The 17,398-nt window shown below is 50.2% G+C and overlaps 1 long non-coding RNA gene across 3 annotated transcripts; it reads left to right on the forward strand.

Moving 5' to 3' along the window:
- The first annotated feature begins 595 nt into the window (after window positions 1–595).
- Window positions 596–6,177, forward strand: LOC129628393 (uncharacterized). 3 transcript variants are annotated; one of them, XR_008702810.1, is made up of 3 exons: window positions 596–674; window positions 1,343–1,425; window positions 5,550–6,177. It is a non-coding gene; the product is annotated as an uncharacterized LOC129628393 (long non-coding RNA). The 3 variants fall into 3 exon arrangements; XR_008702809.1 differs by having other exon boundaries at window positions 1,351–1,425; XR_008702808.1 differs by having other exon boundaries at window positions 609–1,425.
- The last annotated feature ends 11,221 nt before the right edge of the window (window positions 6,178–17,398 follow it).

Here is a 17,398-nt window from a genome sequence, read left to right on the forward strand (position 1 = left end):
GTACCCTCTGCCACTGCCATCAAACTCTCCCTCCATCTCACTGGCAAAGGTTCATATTGGATCAATCCTCTGTCTTTAAACAAGCCTGACCAAGATACAGATTCTGCCTGGATGAAAGAAGGGCAAGAATGGCTGGAAAGCAGCTTCGTTCTCCTATTCTTCTCCCATCCTCCCCTCCATCCTCCTCCTTTCCCTTTTTCTCCTTCTCCTTTTTCTTCATCTTCGTGGCCAGCAGCAGAAACTGGTTCCCCTTAGCTAGGCCAACAAACATAAGTAGGGATGAATAAGCAAACAGTGAGAAGGCTGAGATGTCCCTGGGTCTCAGGGACAGAAAGCAGAAAATCAAATGCCAAGGGGCTCTCTGTCTTCTCTGCAGGCTATGCTTCTCCCCTTTCCTTGCAGACAGAGCCCTCCATGGGTAGACGACGTGCTCAATGAGATCTCTGGAATCATATCCTGATATCCTCGCACCAGGCGGAACCGCTTCCTCCACTCCAGAGTGGAGGCACTCTGATTGGCCCAACTGAGATCAAATCCCCACCAATCAGCTGCGATCTAGGGATGAGGTCCTTTAAGAACAGCACCACCCCTCCTCCAAGGACAGGTGGAGTCGGAAGAGGGCTGTACCAACAGAAAGAAGGGTCAGGGTGGAGCCTGGGCAGACAAAACAATAGGTGAGCATTTCCATTCTTGGGGAAGATCCGCAAGAAAGGTCTCTTGCCTGACCCCTGGGAGAGACAAGGAGCAGTCCATCTGCCACTCTCCGCCAGGCCTCACCCCGGGGCCGACAGACCCCGTTCATCGACTGGGCCCCAAGCCCCACCTGTCAGAGCCTTTTAGATGAGGCCTTTGACCTCACATTCTGTCCAGGCTGCCAGACAAGGAGGGCGCAGGAAAGGGAAGCAGGGCTACAATGGCCCCAGACTTCTACCAGCCTCGGCAGCCACCCGTCCGCCCCTCTGAGACGACGTCGGTCACGGGGAGACCCCGCTTCCCTCCTCCACAAGCTGCAGCCTCAGAAACCTAACATTGCCATCTGGGTACTTTCTAGCTTTCTCTGAGTAGGTTCCTTTGACAGCTTAGTGCAGGATTTCACAAAGAAGAATCACCTGGGGCGCTTGTCAAAATTACAGCTTCCAGGGCCTCACTCCCCGGGCATTCTGACTTAGTGAGTCAAGGCACGGCTCAAGAATCTGCATTTTACCAGCAATAAAGTTGGAGAGCCACATAACCATGGAGAATAAGAGAGCCAGTCCCACGTCAGGCTATGGATCCCTTCTGACCTGGGTTAGATGCTGTGTGATCGTAGGCAAATGACTTAACCTCTCTGGTTCCATCCGAGACAAAAAGGAGACAACAGAGTATCTGCCTCCGGGAATCATTGTGAAGCCTGAGACCAAGCAGAGACCTCTCAGGGTCTGCCTGGTAAGCATCAGCCATTGGTAGTGACCATTATTCTTTTTGTTATTAGTATTAATTTTATTGCTAACCCCGGCCTGCACTAGGCCTTTGTGCTCCTTAAGTGGAGGGGGTGAGGGCCCACAGGGCGCCTGTGCCAGCATCTACTCCTGTGTTTTGTCCCCTCCCAGGGCCCCTGGAGGAGACTCAGCCCTGCCTGCCCTAGGGTCTGTTAATACCATCAGCTCTCTGGCCACACTCCCTCCTGCCACACTCAACACCTCCCCTCCCTGGAGCCCCATCAGGCAGCCTGCCTGCTTCTCCCATCAAGACTGCCCCCCAGGCTGTGCCCTTGGGGCTGAAGGGAAGTCAGTCCCACTTCAGGTGATGAGTGGAGAGCTGCTGCAGGCCCCTGCTGGGGGCTGGGGAGGGGATGTGGGCGGGGCAGAGAGTATGTGGGTGAGTGGGAGTCTGCCTGGATGGTCTCCAGTTCAGGGTCTGCCCTTCATTCTGGGCCAGCGCTGAGTCCCAGACTCTCACCTGGGTGGTATGGAGGTTGGGAAGAGTTGCCTGAGTGGAGAGGAGCAAGATGGGGGGTGTCTAAGGAGTCCCCCATGGGCCTGCCTCTCTTTCGCTCAGCCTGAGTGTGTGGGGTCTGAAGATCCGAAAACCAGATGTCTTTGCCGGCTCCACAGTTCAGTCCGGGTCCACAGAAGCATTGCCCCACCAACTTCTCATCTCAATAAGATTTCCTTGGGAAGGATAGTTGCAGGGTGGCAGGTCTGAACAGTCCTGGCAATTGCTTACTCCCACAGCCTCTAGGAACTGTATTTCCCTGGTGGCTTAGTTAGTAAAGAATCCTGTGCAATGCAGGAGACTGCCTGCAATGCAGGAGACACCCAGGTTTGATCCTTGGGTCAACAAGATCCCCTGGAGAAGGGAATGGCAACCCAATCCAATATTCTTGCCTGGGAAATCCCACGGACAGAGGAGCCTGGCAGGCTTCAGTCCACGGGGTCACAAAGAGTCAGACAAGACTGAAATGATTTAGCACACAGGTACAGCCTCCAGCCTCTTGTCCCCACCTCAGCCAATGGAATGGGGAAAGGAGGATACCCCTAGAGGAACTTGTAGAGGGGAGGGCTGCAGGCTGGGTGTTCAGGGGTCCTGGGTTCCAGTTGACTCCTCCTCCCCTCCCTCCTCTTCGTGTGTTCCGGGCATTGCCCACATCATCTGATTTAATCCTTGCATCGACTTTGTGTGGGAAGCTGGCTACTGCCCTCTCTTACAGCCAAGGCAGCCAAAGGCTCAGGCAAGAGAGGAGACCTTCCCAAGGTCACATTAAGTGGGGTCAGGCAGGAGGGCTGCGGGATTCTAGGACCGGGGCCACTTGGAGTCAACTTGACTGACATGTTGACATTACGTTGGGGAATACGAAGCCCAAGGAGCTTGGATTCCCTGCCCCAGGTAACAGCCCAAGACTGGCTCCAGGATGTCTGCCCTGCACACTCAGGCAGACCGAAGCCCCTCCTCCTCCAGTTTCTTTACCTTTTTCCCTCCATGTCCTCATCTCACATGTAGACAGACATAGGGTCTGCTTAGGAACGTGCGATGAGGCAGACGAGGTCTCATTGGCTGATGCTGAACAAGAGACTGGCGCAGGGAACATCTGGTAAACCCTCAGCAAATGAAGATTCTCTCTTTTTTAAAGATTATAATCTAGGGCTGTGTTTCTCCATCTGTGACATGAGAAGAAGTGAAGCTCAGATGAGCTAAGGAGTATATCCATGCTTTGGAAATCCTAAGATTGAAAGAGTCACAGAAAGGGGCTTACCGCAAACCAGTGTTAGGAACACAGACCAGCTGGGGCTCCACTCCCCATTCTGTCACACAGTAGCGTATTGGGTGAATTCCTCAACTTTTCTGTGCCTCAATTCCCTCATCTGTAAAATGGGTGCAATAAAGTTGACACCTCCTATGGTGGTTGTGAGGATTTAGCAAGTTCACGTCTATGTCAGAAGCAGGGTAAGGATTTTACATGTGTGAACTGTTACTAAACGTGTGGTTATTAGCCTTCAATCTCTCCAGTCAATTGCAGTTGCAGTATTAAAATAGAATGTGAATGCTATCCACCTTGCCAATGTAAAAATAAAATCACACCGACAGATTAGGGATTACTCATTATTTTCCTCGCTTTCTTGAAAGGTCATCAGTAGATAGTCCAATGAGGAAATGAGAGTGTATCTTATTTTTTTATTTAGGCTGTCCGGGGTCTTCAGCGTGACACACAGCCTCCTTCTCTAGTTGTGGTGTAAAGGCTTATTTGCCCTGCCACATCCAGGGTGGTAGTTCCCCAACCAGGGATTGAACCCACGTCCCCTGCACTGAAAGGCGAATTCTTAACCACTGGACCACCAGGGAAGTCCCAAGGGAGTGTATTTTTAAAAGTGTAGTTCAGACAAACAAAAAGCAAACATAGAATGTTTAGGAAGGTAGAGAAATTCATTTTTTAATTATTTTTAAACCATATCATGTATTCCTTCCAAGAAAAATTTTAGAGCCAAATACATTAAATACATCCACAAAATGACAAGCAGTCTCTTTGCATGTGCTGTCTTAGAAAGAGTCCTCCACACAATATTTAGTGGAAAAACGAACTGTAGAAGATCCGAGTCAAGATGATCTGGGTTTTGAAAAGGAAAAACAAAATTTCAGTGAGTGTATTGGGTGTTCAGCAAAAATGTAGAGCAGGGCACACACTCAATTATTAATGATGCCAGCCTGCCTCTGGTTGGCAACAGAGAGTAGATGCCAGAAAGAATCCCATACTCCCATACCACTTGAATCGCTCTGACAGCAAGCATGAATTATCTGTAAAGAGAGAAATGTGTAAACGAAGACATTTGAGGCAAATGTGACGATTTTTATTGTTGGAGGAAAGAGCATGATACTCAGAACCACGACTCTCGCTTCCCCTCACCTCTGGCCAGACCCAGGAACCCCCACTAGCATCGCTGGACATCGCAAAGGTCTGGAAGGTTGGACACTGTGCCTCGTTTTCTGGCTGGGCCTTCAAAGCCAAGTAGCCTCTGCTCAGGGACCCTGTAGGCAGGACTAAATGTATCCTGAGAAACTTCCTTACCCAGTGAATAGCTGGCTACCAGGACCAAGAACGTCTATGCTTAGCTTCCCCCACAGAAGGTTCTGAGGGGCTTCCTGGTGGCTCAGTGATAAATGATCCACTTGCCAAACAGGAGACACGGGTTCAATCCCTGATCCAAGAGAATCCCACACGCCTCAGAGCAACTCATGAGCCACAACAAATGAGACTGGGCTTTGGAGCCCAGGAGTCACAACTCAAGCCCTCACCCCCTAGAGTCCAAAAAGAGAAGCCACCACAATGAGAAGCCGGTGTTCCACAGTAGAGAGGAGCCCCTGCTCTCCACAACTAAAGAGCGGCCTACGCAGTAACGACGACCCAGCACAGCCAAAAATTAAAAATAAGCACATGAAATTATACAAAAGAGAAGCTTCAGGGAGCAGGCAGCCCAAGCGGGTGGTAGCATTAAGTGGCACCAGAGAGCCTCCTTCAGCAACAGGTCTCCAAGTCACCTATTCCTTCTCCCACCAGACAGGCACTGCATTCTGACAATAATGTCTGAATTCTGACGACTTCGTAAGTCTCTATGTCGCTGAGCCTCGACCTTCTCACACTCGACACCTCTTTATGTTCAAATATGTAACATCCTCTTTAATACTCTGAAATGAACCTCATATATCCTGTAACATAATGCAAAGTGGAAATACAAAGAACGTCGTGCAAATAAAATCCACAGCTGCTCAAGAAGATGTAATGAAGTTGTCAGGCGCTCACAGTCCCTGCAGAACCACCGAGACGGTGGCTGGTCCAGATGTGGGGTTCAGAGCAGAGATTCCAACCCTTCAGAAGGGTCACCATGTGAAACTGCGAGCCGCTCCTGGCAGGTTCTGAATAAAACGAAATATAGACTTCTCTTGTTATTGTCTTTAGTTAGTCGCACCCGTGGAAAATTCAGTGCATATTCACACTGCGCAAAAATGCTTTATATTTATACGTAAAGCAAAGTTAAAGTCTAAACTCGTAAAATCATAAACATCTTTCCTCCCTACAGGAAGGTCCAGCAGGACATGTGAAAGCCATGTGGATCCTGAGACCGTTCTCACGGGGCCCGGCTGTCCTGCTTTTCGCTCATCGCCTGCCTTACCCACCTACCAATTAGAACGGTGCTCCCTGCGCGTCCCCAGGTTTGGGACCATCCTAGATGCCCGAGCTCCTGCACCCTCTTTCCCCTCCTGAAAGGGCTCCTCCGAAGGTTCTCTGTCTGCATGATAGAAGTTAAACATCCTCAGTCGTGCTGTGATGTCTGCTGTCTGCCTTGAGTCCCAGCCGGCCCTGGAGACGAGCCGTCACCAGCTCCATCTCAACAGACGGGGAACCCGAGACAGAGGGCGGCGGTGACTCAGCAAGCACAGAGCTGGGCAGAGGCCAAACCACGTGCTGTTAGCCGCCTGCCCCATGCATGGTCATCACCATCGCAGCCCCACGGGTGGGCGGCCCACACATCTGGGTGCCCTGCGCTGGTGGGGGGAACTGATCGGGGGCCCTACACATCTGCATGCCCTGTGCTGGCGGGGGGAAACTGATTAGGGGTGCGGGGCCCTCCGGCCCTGAGCAGTCCACCTGTCCCTGGAGCCTCTGAGAGCCTAGCTCTCTCTCTCACACGCAAACACTCACGATGGGTGGGGGGCGTGCTTTTGCCTCTCTCTCTCTCTATCTCCTGGGGCAGGAAATGTGCCAGGAGAGATAAAAAGAAAAGAGAGGAGGGAGAGGCCTCTGAAAGGAGCAGGGATGGGGGCGAGGGCGCCACTGCCCCCCCCTCCCCCGAGATCAGGGCAGAAGAATGGAAGGAAATGACCAGAGAGGCAAAAGTCGGCCTGGAGGTTATCAGCTATAAATAGCCCTTTCTCTAGGATCCCCAGGAGTAGAGGGAAGGGGTTGAGGCCAGAAGGTCTGGTCTCTGTGGCTGGTGGTGGGGGCAGTGGTGATTAATGGCTGCCTGGGATTCAGATCAAAGAGCCAAACGGCAGATAAGAGGCTGGACTCAGGACCCTCCCCCTCGCCTCTTGCTAGAGCTCGGTGCTCTGACCCCCTATAGCTGGCCAAGCATGTCCTGTATTCTTGCATCTTCCTTGTATTCCTGATCCATGCATCCACCCACCCATTCAATCAGCCACCCATTCACCCCACCTGCTCATCTGTCTGTCTACACATCCTGCCTCCTTCCCTGTCTCTAAGCTTCCTACTAGCTGTTCCTTCTGTCCACAACACTCTTCCTTCCCTTTTGACTTCCCTAACTTGTCCCTTAGGTCCCAGCCGAGACATAACATCCCTCCTGAAGTCTTCTCAGACCCCCAAGTTCAAGGTAAGGTATGTATCCCATCGACTCCTACAGTTCTGGTCTTCTGTTTCATATGGCACTCATCACAATTATTTCATTCTTGCTTCCAATTCCGCAGCTCTCTGAGGGGGCTTGCAGTTCTGCAGCATCTGGGACAATGCCTGGCACATAGTAGATGCTCAAGAAATTCATTGGGTGCATTTATGTCCATATCCGTCCCCTCTCTCTTCCCTCCCTCCTTCCTCCCTTGAAGGCTTCCTGAGCTCTGATCTGAGTCAGGTCTGATGGTTGTCACTGCCCTTGAGGATAGCTGAGCCTAGTGGGAGTAGAGGAAGCGGAGGAGAGGGGAGTGAGGCCCATTCACAAATCACATGACACAGGTAGAAAGAGAGATGGACTTCTTAGACATCAGGGGGGTGAGCTATCAGTTGGGGGCAGCGGCTGAGGAGGTAATGAAGGTGGGTTTCAAGGAGGAGGTGGCCCTTCAGCCGGGACTTGACCATGCAGACATGGCGGCAGGAGACACACAGGCAGGAGAGTGCAAGGTGGTGAAGGGAGTGGGAGGTGTCTGGGGGGCATCTCCCTGAAGCAAGCGGGGCAGAAGGGGAGTGATGAAGCAGTAGAGAGGTGGGGGGCAGGGAGAGATTTGGGGGACAAGACATTTTAGAGAGACACAGAGGCAGAACGAGAGCTGTACCAGGACCCCGTAACATGCCAGGGGATGTGCTGAGAGGGAGGCTGGAGGATGGTCCAGGTGCCTGGATGTGGTGTGTCCTGCTTATGCCTCTGAGAGAGTGGACAGACAGCTGGCTCCTAATCTCTTCTAGAGAAGTGGTCACAGGCAAGAGGCCTTGATGGAGCCGATGACTCACAGCTAGAGACTGCAGCCTTGTCTGCGTGCTGTGTGGGATTCGGCCCATGCAGAGAACATCAGGACAGCTCCGAGGATGGAATGCTGGAGCCAAGGCCAGGTCCCCCAAGGCCTGCTTACTCTCTGGGTGCCCCTGGTGGGGACAGGCTGGCCCCCAAAAGAGAGGCCAGGCTAAGCCCATGTCTGAGCCTCTGGCTGGGCTGTGCCCTCCTCCCATGCCCCAACCGCTTCTGCTCTGGGACGGAGGAGGGAGGTCCTTTCCTCAAGAAGGGTGGGTTTCTGGAGGTGGGGAGGCAGGATCTTGAATCCTGTGGTCATTCTGGGTGCAAACTGGTCCAGGACCCAGCGTGCGATCGGCCACGTCATGAGCGTCAGCATGACCAGGAGGCCCTGGAAGGGGCAAAGTGAATCAGCCAAGGATATTCCTGTCCTCTGAGCAGGAAGGCCAATCCTAGTCTTTCCAGACCTAGATCTGAGCAAACCCATGTGTCCTTCGTGCTCAAAGTCCAGGGAATACAGCTTTCTCATTTGCCCTCTGGGAGGACTTAATTATTAAAGTGAAAAGAGCTACTGCTCTTTATTGAGAACTCACTTTGTGCCAGGCTCCAGGCTACATACTTTCTAGGAAACAGTGTGTTTAATCATCCGAAACTCCTATCAGTGGTACACAAGTATTCTGTCCTCTATTATTAGTTATCTGCTGCTGGGTAATTAATTATCCCAAATCTCAACCTCTTAAGGTCAGACACACTTATGTCTTGAAGTTTCTGTGGGTCAGGAAGCTGGGCAGGACTTAGCTGGACTCTCTGCTTCAGGGTCTCTCCTAGGCTTCAGTCGAGCCATCTGCCATGGTCTCACTCTCATCTGAAGGCTCAGCTGTGAAAGGGTCCACTTCCCAGCTGACTCGGTGGTTGTTGGCACAGTTCAGCTCCTTGTGGGCTGTGACCAGGGACCACCTCTAGCTCCTTACACATGGGCCTCTTTCTTCATCAAAGTCTGTGTGTGCGTGCTCAGTCATGTCCAACTCTTTGTGACCCCACGGACTCTAGCCTGCTAGGATCCTCTGTCCATAGGACTTTTCAGGCAAGAATACTGAAGTGGGTAGCCATTTCCTCTTCCAGAGGATCTTCCCAACCCAGGGTTCAAACCCACATCTGCTGCATTGCAGGTGGATTCTTCACTGCTGAGCCACCAGGGAAGCCCCGGAAAGCAGTAGAGAGAGTCTCCCAGCAAGATGGAACTCATGATCTCTTCTCACCGAATCGGGGATGCAGCAGCCTCAGCGCTGCTGTATTCTGTTGGTTAGAAGCAATCTACGGGGTGGAAAAGATTACACAACGCTGTGAACACTGGGAGGCAGGATCACGGATGCCAGGTCTGAGCCCATCTGCTGCCCCTTCGTTTTATAGAGGCAGAAATGGGGCCATGGGAATGTAGTCACCCAGAGTCATAGCTAACAAGTGGCAGGGCCAAGGCTGGGGTGTGCATCTGTGGACCTCCAGTCTACAGGGAGGCCAAGCCCTGTCTCTGGCAAAAGCCTGGCTCCACCACTTGCTAGCGGTTTTCTTGGGCAAGTGAGTTACCACCCAAGCCTCAATTCTTCTGTAAAATGGAAAAGCAACAATCCTTGTAATAGAAAATATATAGCACTCCTATGAAGTGTATGAAGACTTCTGGGGAATTAAGTTACCTTATTCTTGCAAGCCTGGCTTGGAGAATTTTTGAGCGTTACTTTACTAGCGTGTGAGATGAGTGCAATTGTGCAGTAGTTTGAGCCTTCTTTGGCATTGCCTTTCTTTGGGATTGGAATGAAAACTGACCTTTTCCAGTCCTGTGGCCACTGCTGAGTTTTCCAAATTTGCTGGCATATTGAGTGCAGCACTTTCACAGCATCATCTTTCAGGATTTGGAATAGCTCAACTGGAATTCTGTCACCTCCACTAGCTTTGTTCATAGTGATGCTTTCTAAGGCCAACTTGACTTCACATTCCAGGATGTCTGGCTCTAGGTCAGTGATCACACCATCGTGATTATCTGGGTCGTGAAGATCTTTTTTGTACAGTTCTTCTGTGTATTCTTGCCATTGATGTTCAAGCTGGTTTTAGAAAAGGCAGAGGAACCAGAGATCAAATTGCCAACATCCGCTGGATCATGGAAAAAGCAAGAGAGTTCCAGAAAAACATCTATTTCTGCTTTATTGACTATGCCAAAGCCTTTGACTGTGTGGATCACAATAAACTGTGGAAAATTCTGAAAGAGATGGGAATACCAGACCACCTGACCTGCCTCTTGAGAAATCTGTATGCAGGTCAGGAAGCAACAGTTAGAACTGGACATGGAACAACAGACTGGTTCCAAATCGGAAAAGGAGTACGTCAAGGCTGTATATTGTCACCCTGTTTATTTAACTTATATGCAGAGTACATCATGAGAAACGCTGGACTGAAGAAACACAAGCTGGAATCAAGATTGGTGGGAGAAGCATCAAGAACCTCAGATATGCAGATGACACCACCCTTATGGCAGAAAGTGAAGAGGAACTAAAAAGCCTCTTGGTGAAAGTGAAAGTGGAGAGTGAAAGAGTTGGCTTAAAGCTCAACATTCAGAAAACGAAGATCATGGCATCCGGTCCCATAACTTCATGGGAAATAGATGGGGAAACAGTGGAAACAGTGTCAGACTTTATTTTTCTGGGCTCCAAAATCACTGCAGATGGTGACTGCAGCCATGAAATTAAAAGACGCTTACTCCTTGGAAGGAAAGTTATGACCAACCTAGATAGCATATTCAAAAGCAGAGACATTACTTCGCCAACAAAGGTTCGTCTAGTCAAGGCTATGGTTTTTCCTGTGGTCATGTATGGATGTGAGAGTTGGACTGTGAAGAAGGCTGAGTGCTGAAGAATTGATGCTTTTGAACTGTGGTGTTGGAGAAGACTCTTGAGAGTCCCTTGGACTGCAAGGAGATCCAACCAGTCCATTCTGAAGGAGATGAGCCTTGGGTGTTCTTTGGAAGGAATGATGCTAAAGCTGAAACTCCAGTACTTTGGCCACCTCATGCAAAGAGTTGACTCCTTGGAAAAGACTCTGATGCTGGGAGGGATTGGGGGCAGGAGGAGAAGGAGACGACAGAGGATGAGATGGCTGGATGGCATCACTGAATCGATGGACGTGAGTCTCAGTGAACTCTGGGAGCTGGTGATGGACAGGGAGGCCTGGAGTGCTGCGATTCACGGGGTCGCAAAGAGTTGGACATGACTGAGCGACTGATCTGATCTGATCTGATTCTTGCAAGCGGGCTTCCCTGGTGGCTCAGTGGTAAAGAACCTGCCCGCAATGCAGGACACCTGGGTTTGATCCCTGGTGGGGAAGATCCCCTGGAGGAGGGCATGGCAGCCCACTCCAGTACTCTTGCCTGGAGAGTCCCCATGGACAGAGGAGCCTGGTGGGCTGCAGTCCATGGGGTTGCACAGAGTTGGACATGGCTGCAGCAGCTAAGCAGCAGCAGCAAAGCAGCAGCAGCATTCCTGCAAGCACTGTGCAGCGTGAGCCCTCCCATCTGCCCATGGCAAATCACACCGAGTCTTCCTACCACTCACACTTGTCAGTGGTTTCCCTTTCCACTTGAAGCGAAAGCCAACATCCTCCCCATGGCCTCTGAGGGCCTGCAGGACCCTGGCTCACCCACCTCCAGCCGCACTGGCTTCTGGCTGCTTCTCAAACCCGCCAAGCACGTTTTTCTCCTGGGTCTCCTGCAGGCATAGCTCTGTCAGGCTGGAGTCCTGTTCCCGTGGACACAGCTCCTTCCCTGCTGCATGCGGCTCCTCACCTGAGCGTCAGCTCTCAGAAGGCCCTCCAGGACCCCTGTTTTCAGTACCACTCTGTCTCAATGTCCATCCCCTGCCCTGCTTCTCTTTTCATCACAGCACCTGACATGACATCCTAGAAGTTCTGGTTGCTTTCTTTATTGTCAGTCTTCCTCCCTAGATTATAAGCTCCACGTGGCCAGAACCACTGTATCACTGGAACCTGGAATAGCCCCTGCCCGGCCTTAAGGCGCTTGATACGTGTTTGTTGAATGGATGAGTGAAGGCTGGCTGGCTGAATGAGAGCATTTGGCCTTGAAGGGCATGGCCCTCGCACCTCTGACCCTCTGTTCACCCTGGCTGTCATTCCTCCTCCACTCTTTGCCTTCTCCCTCCCAGAAATCAGCCTCTGTGAGAAGGAATCCTCTGGCAAAAGCTGAAAAGCAGCTCAGAGTAGGGATGCAGTCCATCCCTAGAGGGCCAAGACTGCTCAGGGACCTTCCACTCATCAGCCATTAGCTGCCATGCCTGATGCCCTTCCCAGAAACTGGTCTATCCCACCCCCAGGACTGCTGATTTCCTTGCCGCCAAGTGGTCCCACTCAGCTATGACCACTCCAGGCAAAACCAGAAGGCCAGGGTCAACAGGACATCACCACGAGGTGGTCCTCAGGAGCAAATCAGGCAGGAGCCAGGGAACAAGAACACATTCCCTGTCCCCTAGAGGATACTAGCCCTGAATCCTACTAGCCGTGATTCCTCCCTGAGTTAGGATTTTTGTCTGCAACGTAATATTTCTTATGCCTGTGTGCTAAGTCGCTAAGTCGTGTCTGATTCTTTGCAACCCTATGGACTGTAGCCCACCAGGCTTCTTTGTCCATTGGGGTTCTCCAGGCAAGAATACCAGAGTGCGTTGCCATGCCCTCCTTCAGAAGTTCTTTCCCACCCAGGGATCGAACCCACATCTCTTACGTCTCCTGCATTGGCAGGTGTATTCTTTACCACCAGCGCCCCCTGGGAAGCCCAACATCTGTAACGTCTCTTACAGATGTTTGGTTTTGAACAATTCAGTCAGAGTAGCCTTCACTTTCCATTACAGAGATGTGGGAATGCAATTGGAAAAAAACCAAAAACCCAAACAAGTGTGAATGCGAGTGCAAATACACATACTAATAGCTCCTATTTTCTGAGCTATTACCAGGTGTTATGAACTGTAGTGGCTTTCTCAAAATTTACACTGAAACCCTAACATAACAGTACCTCAAACTGTGATCTTTCTCAATCTTAAAGGAGCAAAATTAGGTCATTAGGATGGGCCCTAATCCAATATGACTGGTGTCCTTATAAGAGGTGATTAACTGCTATATTTAAAACCGATCACCAACAAAGACCTACTGTATAGCATGTGGAACTCTGCTCAGTGTTCTGTGGCGTCCTAGCTGGGAGGGGGTTTGGGGGAGGTTGGCTACATGTATGTGTGCGGCTGAGTCCCTTCGCTGTTCACCCGAAACTATCACAATGTTAATCAGCTATACTCCAACACAAGATAAAAAGTTTTTTAAAAATCCAAAGGAAAAAAAAGGTTGGTTAGGACACAAACATGCACAAAGAGAATACCACGTAAGGACTTGGGGAGAAGATGGCCATCTGCATGCCAAGGAGAGAGGCCTCAGAAGAAACCCTGCCAACACCTTGATCTTGGACTTGCAGCCTCTAGAATTGTGAGAAAACACATCTCCATTGTTTAAGTCACCCCGTCTATGGTGCTTTATTATGGCAGCCCCAGCAAACTAAGCCACCAGGCATGGAGTTAGAACACATGTGTAATTCTGGCCAATAGGATGCAAGGGGAAGTCTGAATATGTGCTTCTAGAAGATTTTTCTCCTTCTTAAAAAAGGAACAGGAGGAGGAAGGAGCCCACTGTCTTCAGGTCTGTAGATGTTGTTTGAGCATGTTATTCCTGGAGCTGCTGCGGCCATTTTGCATCATGAGGCAGGCATGAATGGCTGAGCAGAAAAATGGAGGAAAATGGGTCTGTGATGCCATCACAGAGCATAAATTATGTACCCTAGTTCTAGACTTCTGTTTATATGAGAAAATGATATGTCCTTACTCTTTAGGCTACTTTGAGTTGGGCTTTAGATTATTTGCATGTACATTGATGTAGCACCCTAGTGATTGCAGAGGGACCCTGGGCAGATCTGAGGCACACTGAATCTGTCTCCGGCAGCAAAGCAGCTCTGTGATGTTGTATATTGAGCCCCATAGGCATATATGGGATTCAGGGAAATGTCCGGGGGAAGGAATGGCTGGTGTTGAGTGATCGTCACAGCCACATCAGAGCTGCGAGCTCACTGTGAGACGGGCGCTGGGCATGATTTGGGAAAGTTAACCAGCAGTGTCTGCCGTAAAACACCCAGGAGTCAGAAAGAGATTAGGGGATTTGGGAATGTCTTCTATCTTTACCTTCAGCAGCTTTTTTAAATTAATAATCATCAAAGAGCTGCAATCGCCTGTCCATTTTAACTCCATCATGTCCTCTTAGTTTGGCCCCTTCTTGTCATCCCTTCTGTGTGGACTTGGGGCTGCAGAGGCCTGGGAACCACACCAGCTCCGAAGCAGTCTCTCAGGTTCCTGCCCATTCCCCTTCATACAACAAAACTCATCACGTACCTGCAACGTGTCAGGCACTGATCTAGGCATTTGGGGTATTTCAGTGAACAAAACAAACAATTCCTGCCCTCATGGAGCTTATATCCTTACAGGCGGAGAAAGTGTTGAAAGTGTTAAACCTTCAGATGTGTCTGACTCTTTTGCGACCCCATGGGGTGCAGCCCACCAGGCTCCATGGGATTTCCCAGCCAAGAATATTGGAGTGGCTTGCCATTTCCTTTTCCGGGGGATCTTCCCAACCCAGGGATTGAATCCAGGTCTCCTGAATTGCAGGCAGATTCTTTACCGTCTGAGCCACCAGGGAAGCCAGCAACATTCATAACAAACAAGTAGGTGGGACAGGGACCATAAAGGATAAAAAGAAATGTAGATCCAGATGAGGAAGCTCAGAGGCAGGGCTGCAATTTTAAATTTGTGGACTGTTGGGAATTGCCTAGCGGTTCAGTGGTTAGAACTCTGAGCTCTCACTGCCAAGGGCCAGCATTCAGTACCGATGGGGGAACTAAGATCCCACAAGCCATGAGACACGGTTAAAAAAAATTTTTTTTTTTTTTTGGTGACTGTTGTGGATTGAACTGTGTCCCCCTAGTTCAATTTGTTAAAGTACATATCCTCCTCAGTACCTCAGAATGTGACCTTGTCGCAGATGTAATTAGTTTAGTTAAAATGAAGTCAGGCTGGATAGAATAGGCTCCTATCAGGTCCTTATAAAAAGAAGAAATTTGGACACACACATGCTCATAAGGTGTTGAAGGCAAAAGGAGAAGGGGGTGGCAGTGGATGAGATGGTTGGATGGCATCACTGACTCAAAGGACAGGAATCTAAGCAAACCTCGGGGCATAGTGAAGGGCAGGGGGGCCTGGCGTGCTGCAGTCCACAGGGTCGCAAAGAGCCGGACACGACTTAGTGACTGAACAACAACATCAATGAAGATATGGGGAACACCCCATGAAGAGGGAGGCTGAGATCCACAAGTCCAGGAATATGAAAGACTGTCATCCAACCACCCAGGCTAGAGGAGACCGTAGAAGGGATTCTCCCTCGAAAACGATCAAGCCCGCTAACACCTCAGTGCTAAACTTTCAGCCTTCAGAGCCGTGAGACAATAAATTTCTGTGTTTTAAGCCACCTAGGCTGTACTGCTCTGTTACGCAGCCCTAGGAAGCCAATACAGTGGTCATGTAGACCTCATGAAGAAGATGACTTCTGAATGAAGATGTGAAGGACGTGGGTGGGAAGATAGTCAGAGTATCTGGGGGGACGGCGCACAGGCAGAGCAAACAGCCAGTGCAAAGGCCCTGAGGCAAGCACTTACCCGAAGTCTTTGAAGAAAAGTAAGGAGACCAGAAAGTTGTGAGTGAGGAGTGCAGTGTTGCAGGAGAGGAGATGAGATAAAGGGTCCATCCCGCAGGCCCCTGAGGCCACTGCACAGACTATGGTCTTTACTCAGCATGAGATGGAACCACAGCGGAATTCTCAGCCGAAGAGTGACACAATCTGACTTACATTATAATAGAATCACTCTGGCTCCTGTGCAAGAAGCGACTTGGTAGGGGGAAGGGGGAGATGGAAGAGAAGAGGGGAGGGGAGACAGAAACATTAGTGGGCATTGCAGCAACCCAAGGAAGAGATGATGATGTCTGGAAAAGGGATGGTGGTGGTGGAGGCGGAGAGAAGTGGATGGAGTCCAGGCACTTTTTTCAAAGTGTAACTGACAGGATTTCCTGAATGATCAGATGTAAGGGGGCAGAGAGGCAGCTGAGTCATGGATGACGCCAGATTTTAGCCTGAGCAACTGGAAGGGTGGAGTTGCCATCAACGGGGTAGAGAAAACCATGGTATACTTCCTGCTTCCTGCAGGTTTGCGAGAAGCTGGGATAGGGAAAATCATGAGTTTGGTTCTGGATCTGTCAAGTTTACAAGTCCCAACCCTGGTTCATCTTCAAAACAGCTGCCGAAGTGATGGCTGTTTAAAAAGCCAAAAAACAGGACTTCTCCAGGGGTTCAGTGGTTAAGAATCTGCCTGTTAATGCAGGGGATATGGATTCGATCCCTGGTCTGGGAAGATTTTAATGCCACAGAGCAACCGAGCCTGCAAGTCACCACCATTGAAGCCCACACATCCCACAGCCTGTGCTGCAACAAGAGAAACCACCGCAGAGAGAAGCCCGCACGCCACGACTAGAGAGAGCCCCTGCTCACCACAGTGAGAGGTAGCCCTCACAGCAGCAAAGACCCAGCTCAGACATCGATAAATAAATAAGCAAAAAAGCAAATGAACAAACGAATGAACAAGCAAAAAAAAAGAAAAACTCTAGGTGGTTAAGGCATGAAGTCCTAGCATGGATGGAAAAGTCATGAATAGCGTAGTGTTCTACACTCAGTCATGTCCGAATCTTTGTGACCCCATGGACTATAGCCCGCCAAGCTCCTCTGGCCATGGAATTCTCCAGGCAAGAATGCTGGGGTGGGCTGCCATTCATAAAACCTGCCAAACATATCTTTCCAGCTCTTCTTCCTCAACCTCCTCCATGCTCCGTATATGTTCAGCCCCACTGAGCTTCTAGCAGCCCATTCATTCATTCAGCTCATTCACTCACTGACTCAGCATTAGCATCTGCTATGCTCGGCACTGAATTAGACATCAAGGCTGCAGCCCTCATGGAGCTCGCAGTCACTCCCATTTTACACACTTCAGTGACTTTGCACAAGCTGTGTCATTTGCCTCAAATCCAGTCACCTTTCTCCTACCCCTATTCACCTCTTTTCACCAAGGCCCAGCCATTTTCCTCTCCTCTGGGGACCTTTCCGATGCCCCAGACTCAAAGAGATGGGTGTTTCCAGAGTCTTCTACCCTGTAATCTGCAGGGTTTTCTCAAAGGCAGGGACCTGTCTTTATTCATCCCTCTATCTCCAAGTATTTGAATAACTGAATGACTGAATGAATGAGGGTTAGTAAGGATTCCCCAGCTTTGATTAAAGTTGACCCACCCTTGGCTAATGGTATCTGGTCATGAGCTCAGCTGAGATAAGCTGGCCGTGGGTCTAACATCTCTTTGCAAGTGAACTGTCAACAGTGTTCTTTGGAGAACTGTAAGGCCTCCTAGAGAATGATGGAGAGTTCTCCAGGCTGGAGTCCCCTGTACTGGAGGAGAGAGGTCTGTTGAGGAGGGGCACGGGAGCCAGGGAGATGTTTCTGGTCCTAGCTAGTT

Source organism: Bubalus kerabau, chromosome 15, assembly GCF_029407905.1.
Source record: "Bubalus kerabau isolate K-KA32 ecotype Philippines breed swamp buffalo chromosome 15, PCC_UOA_SB_1v2, whole genome shotgun sequence".
NCBI classification, from domain to species: domain Eukaryota; kingdom Metazoa; phylum Chordata; class Mammalia; order Artiodactyla; family Bovidae; genus Bubalus; species Bubalus kerabau.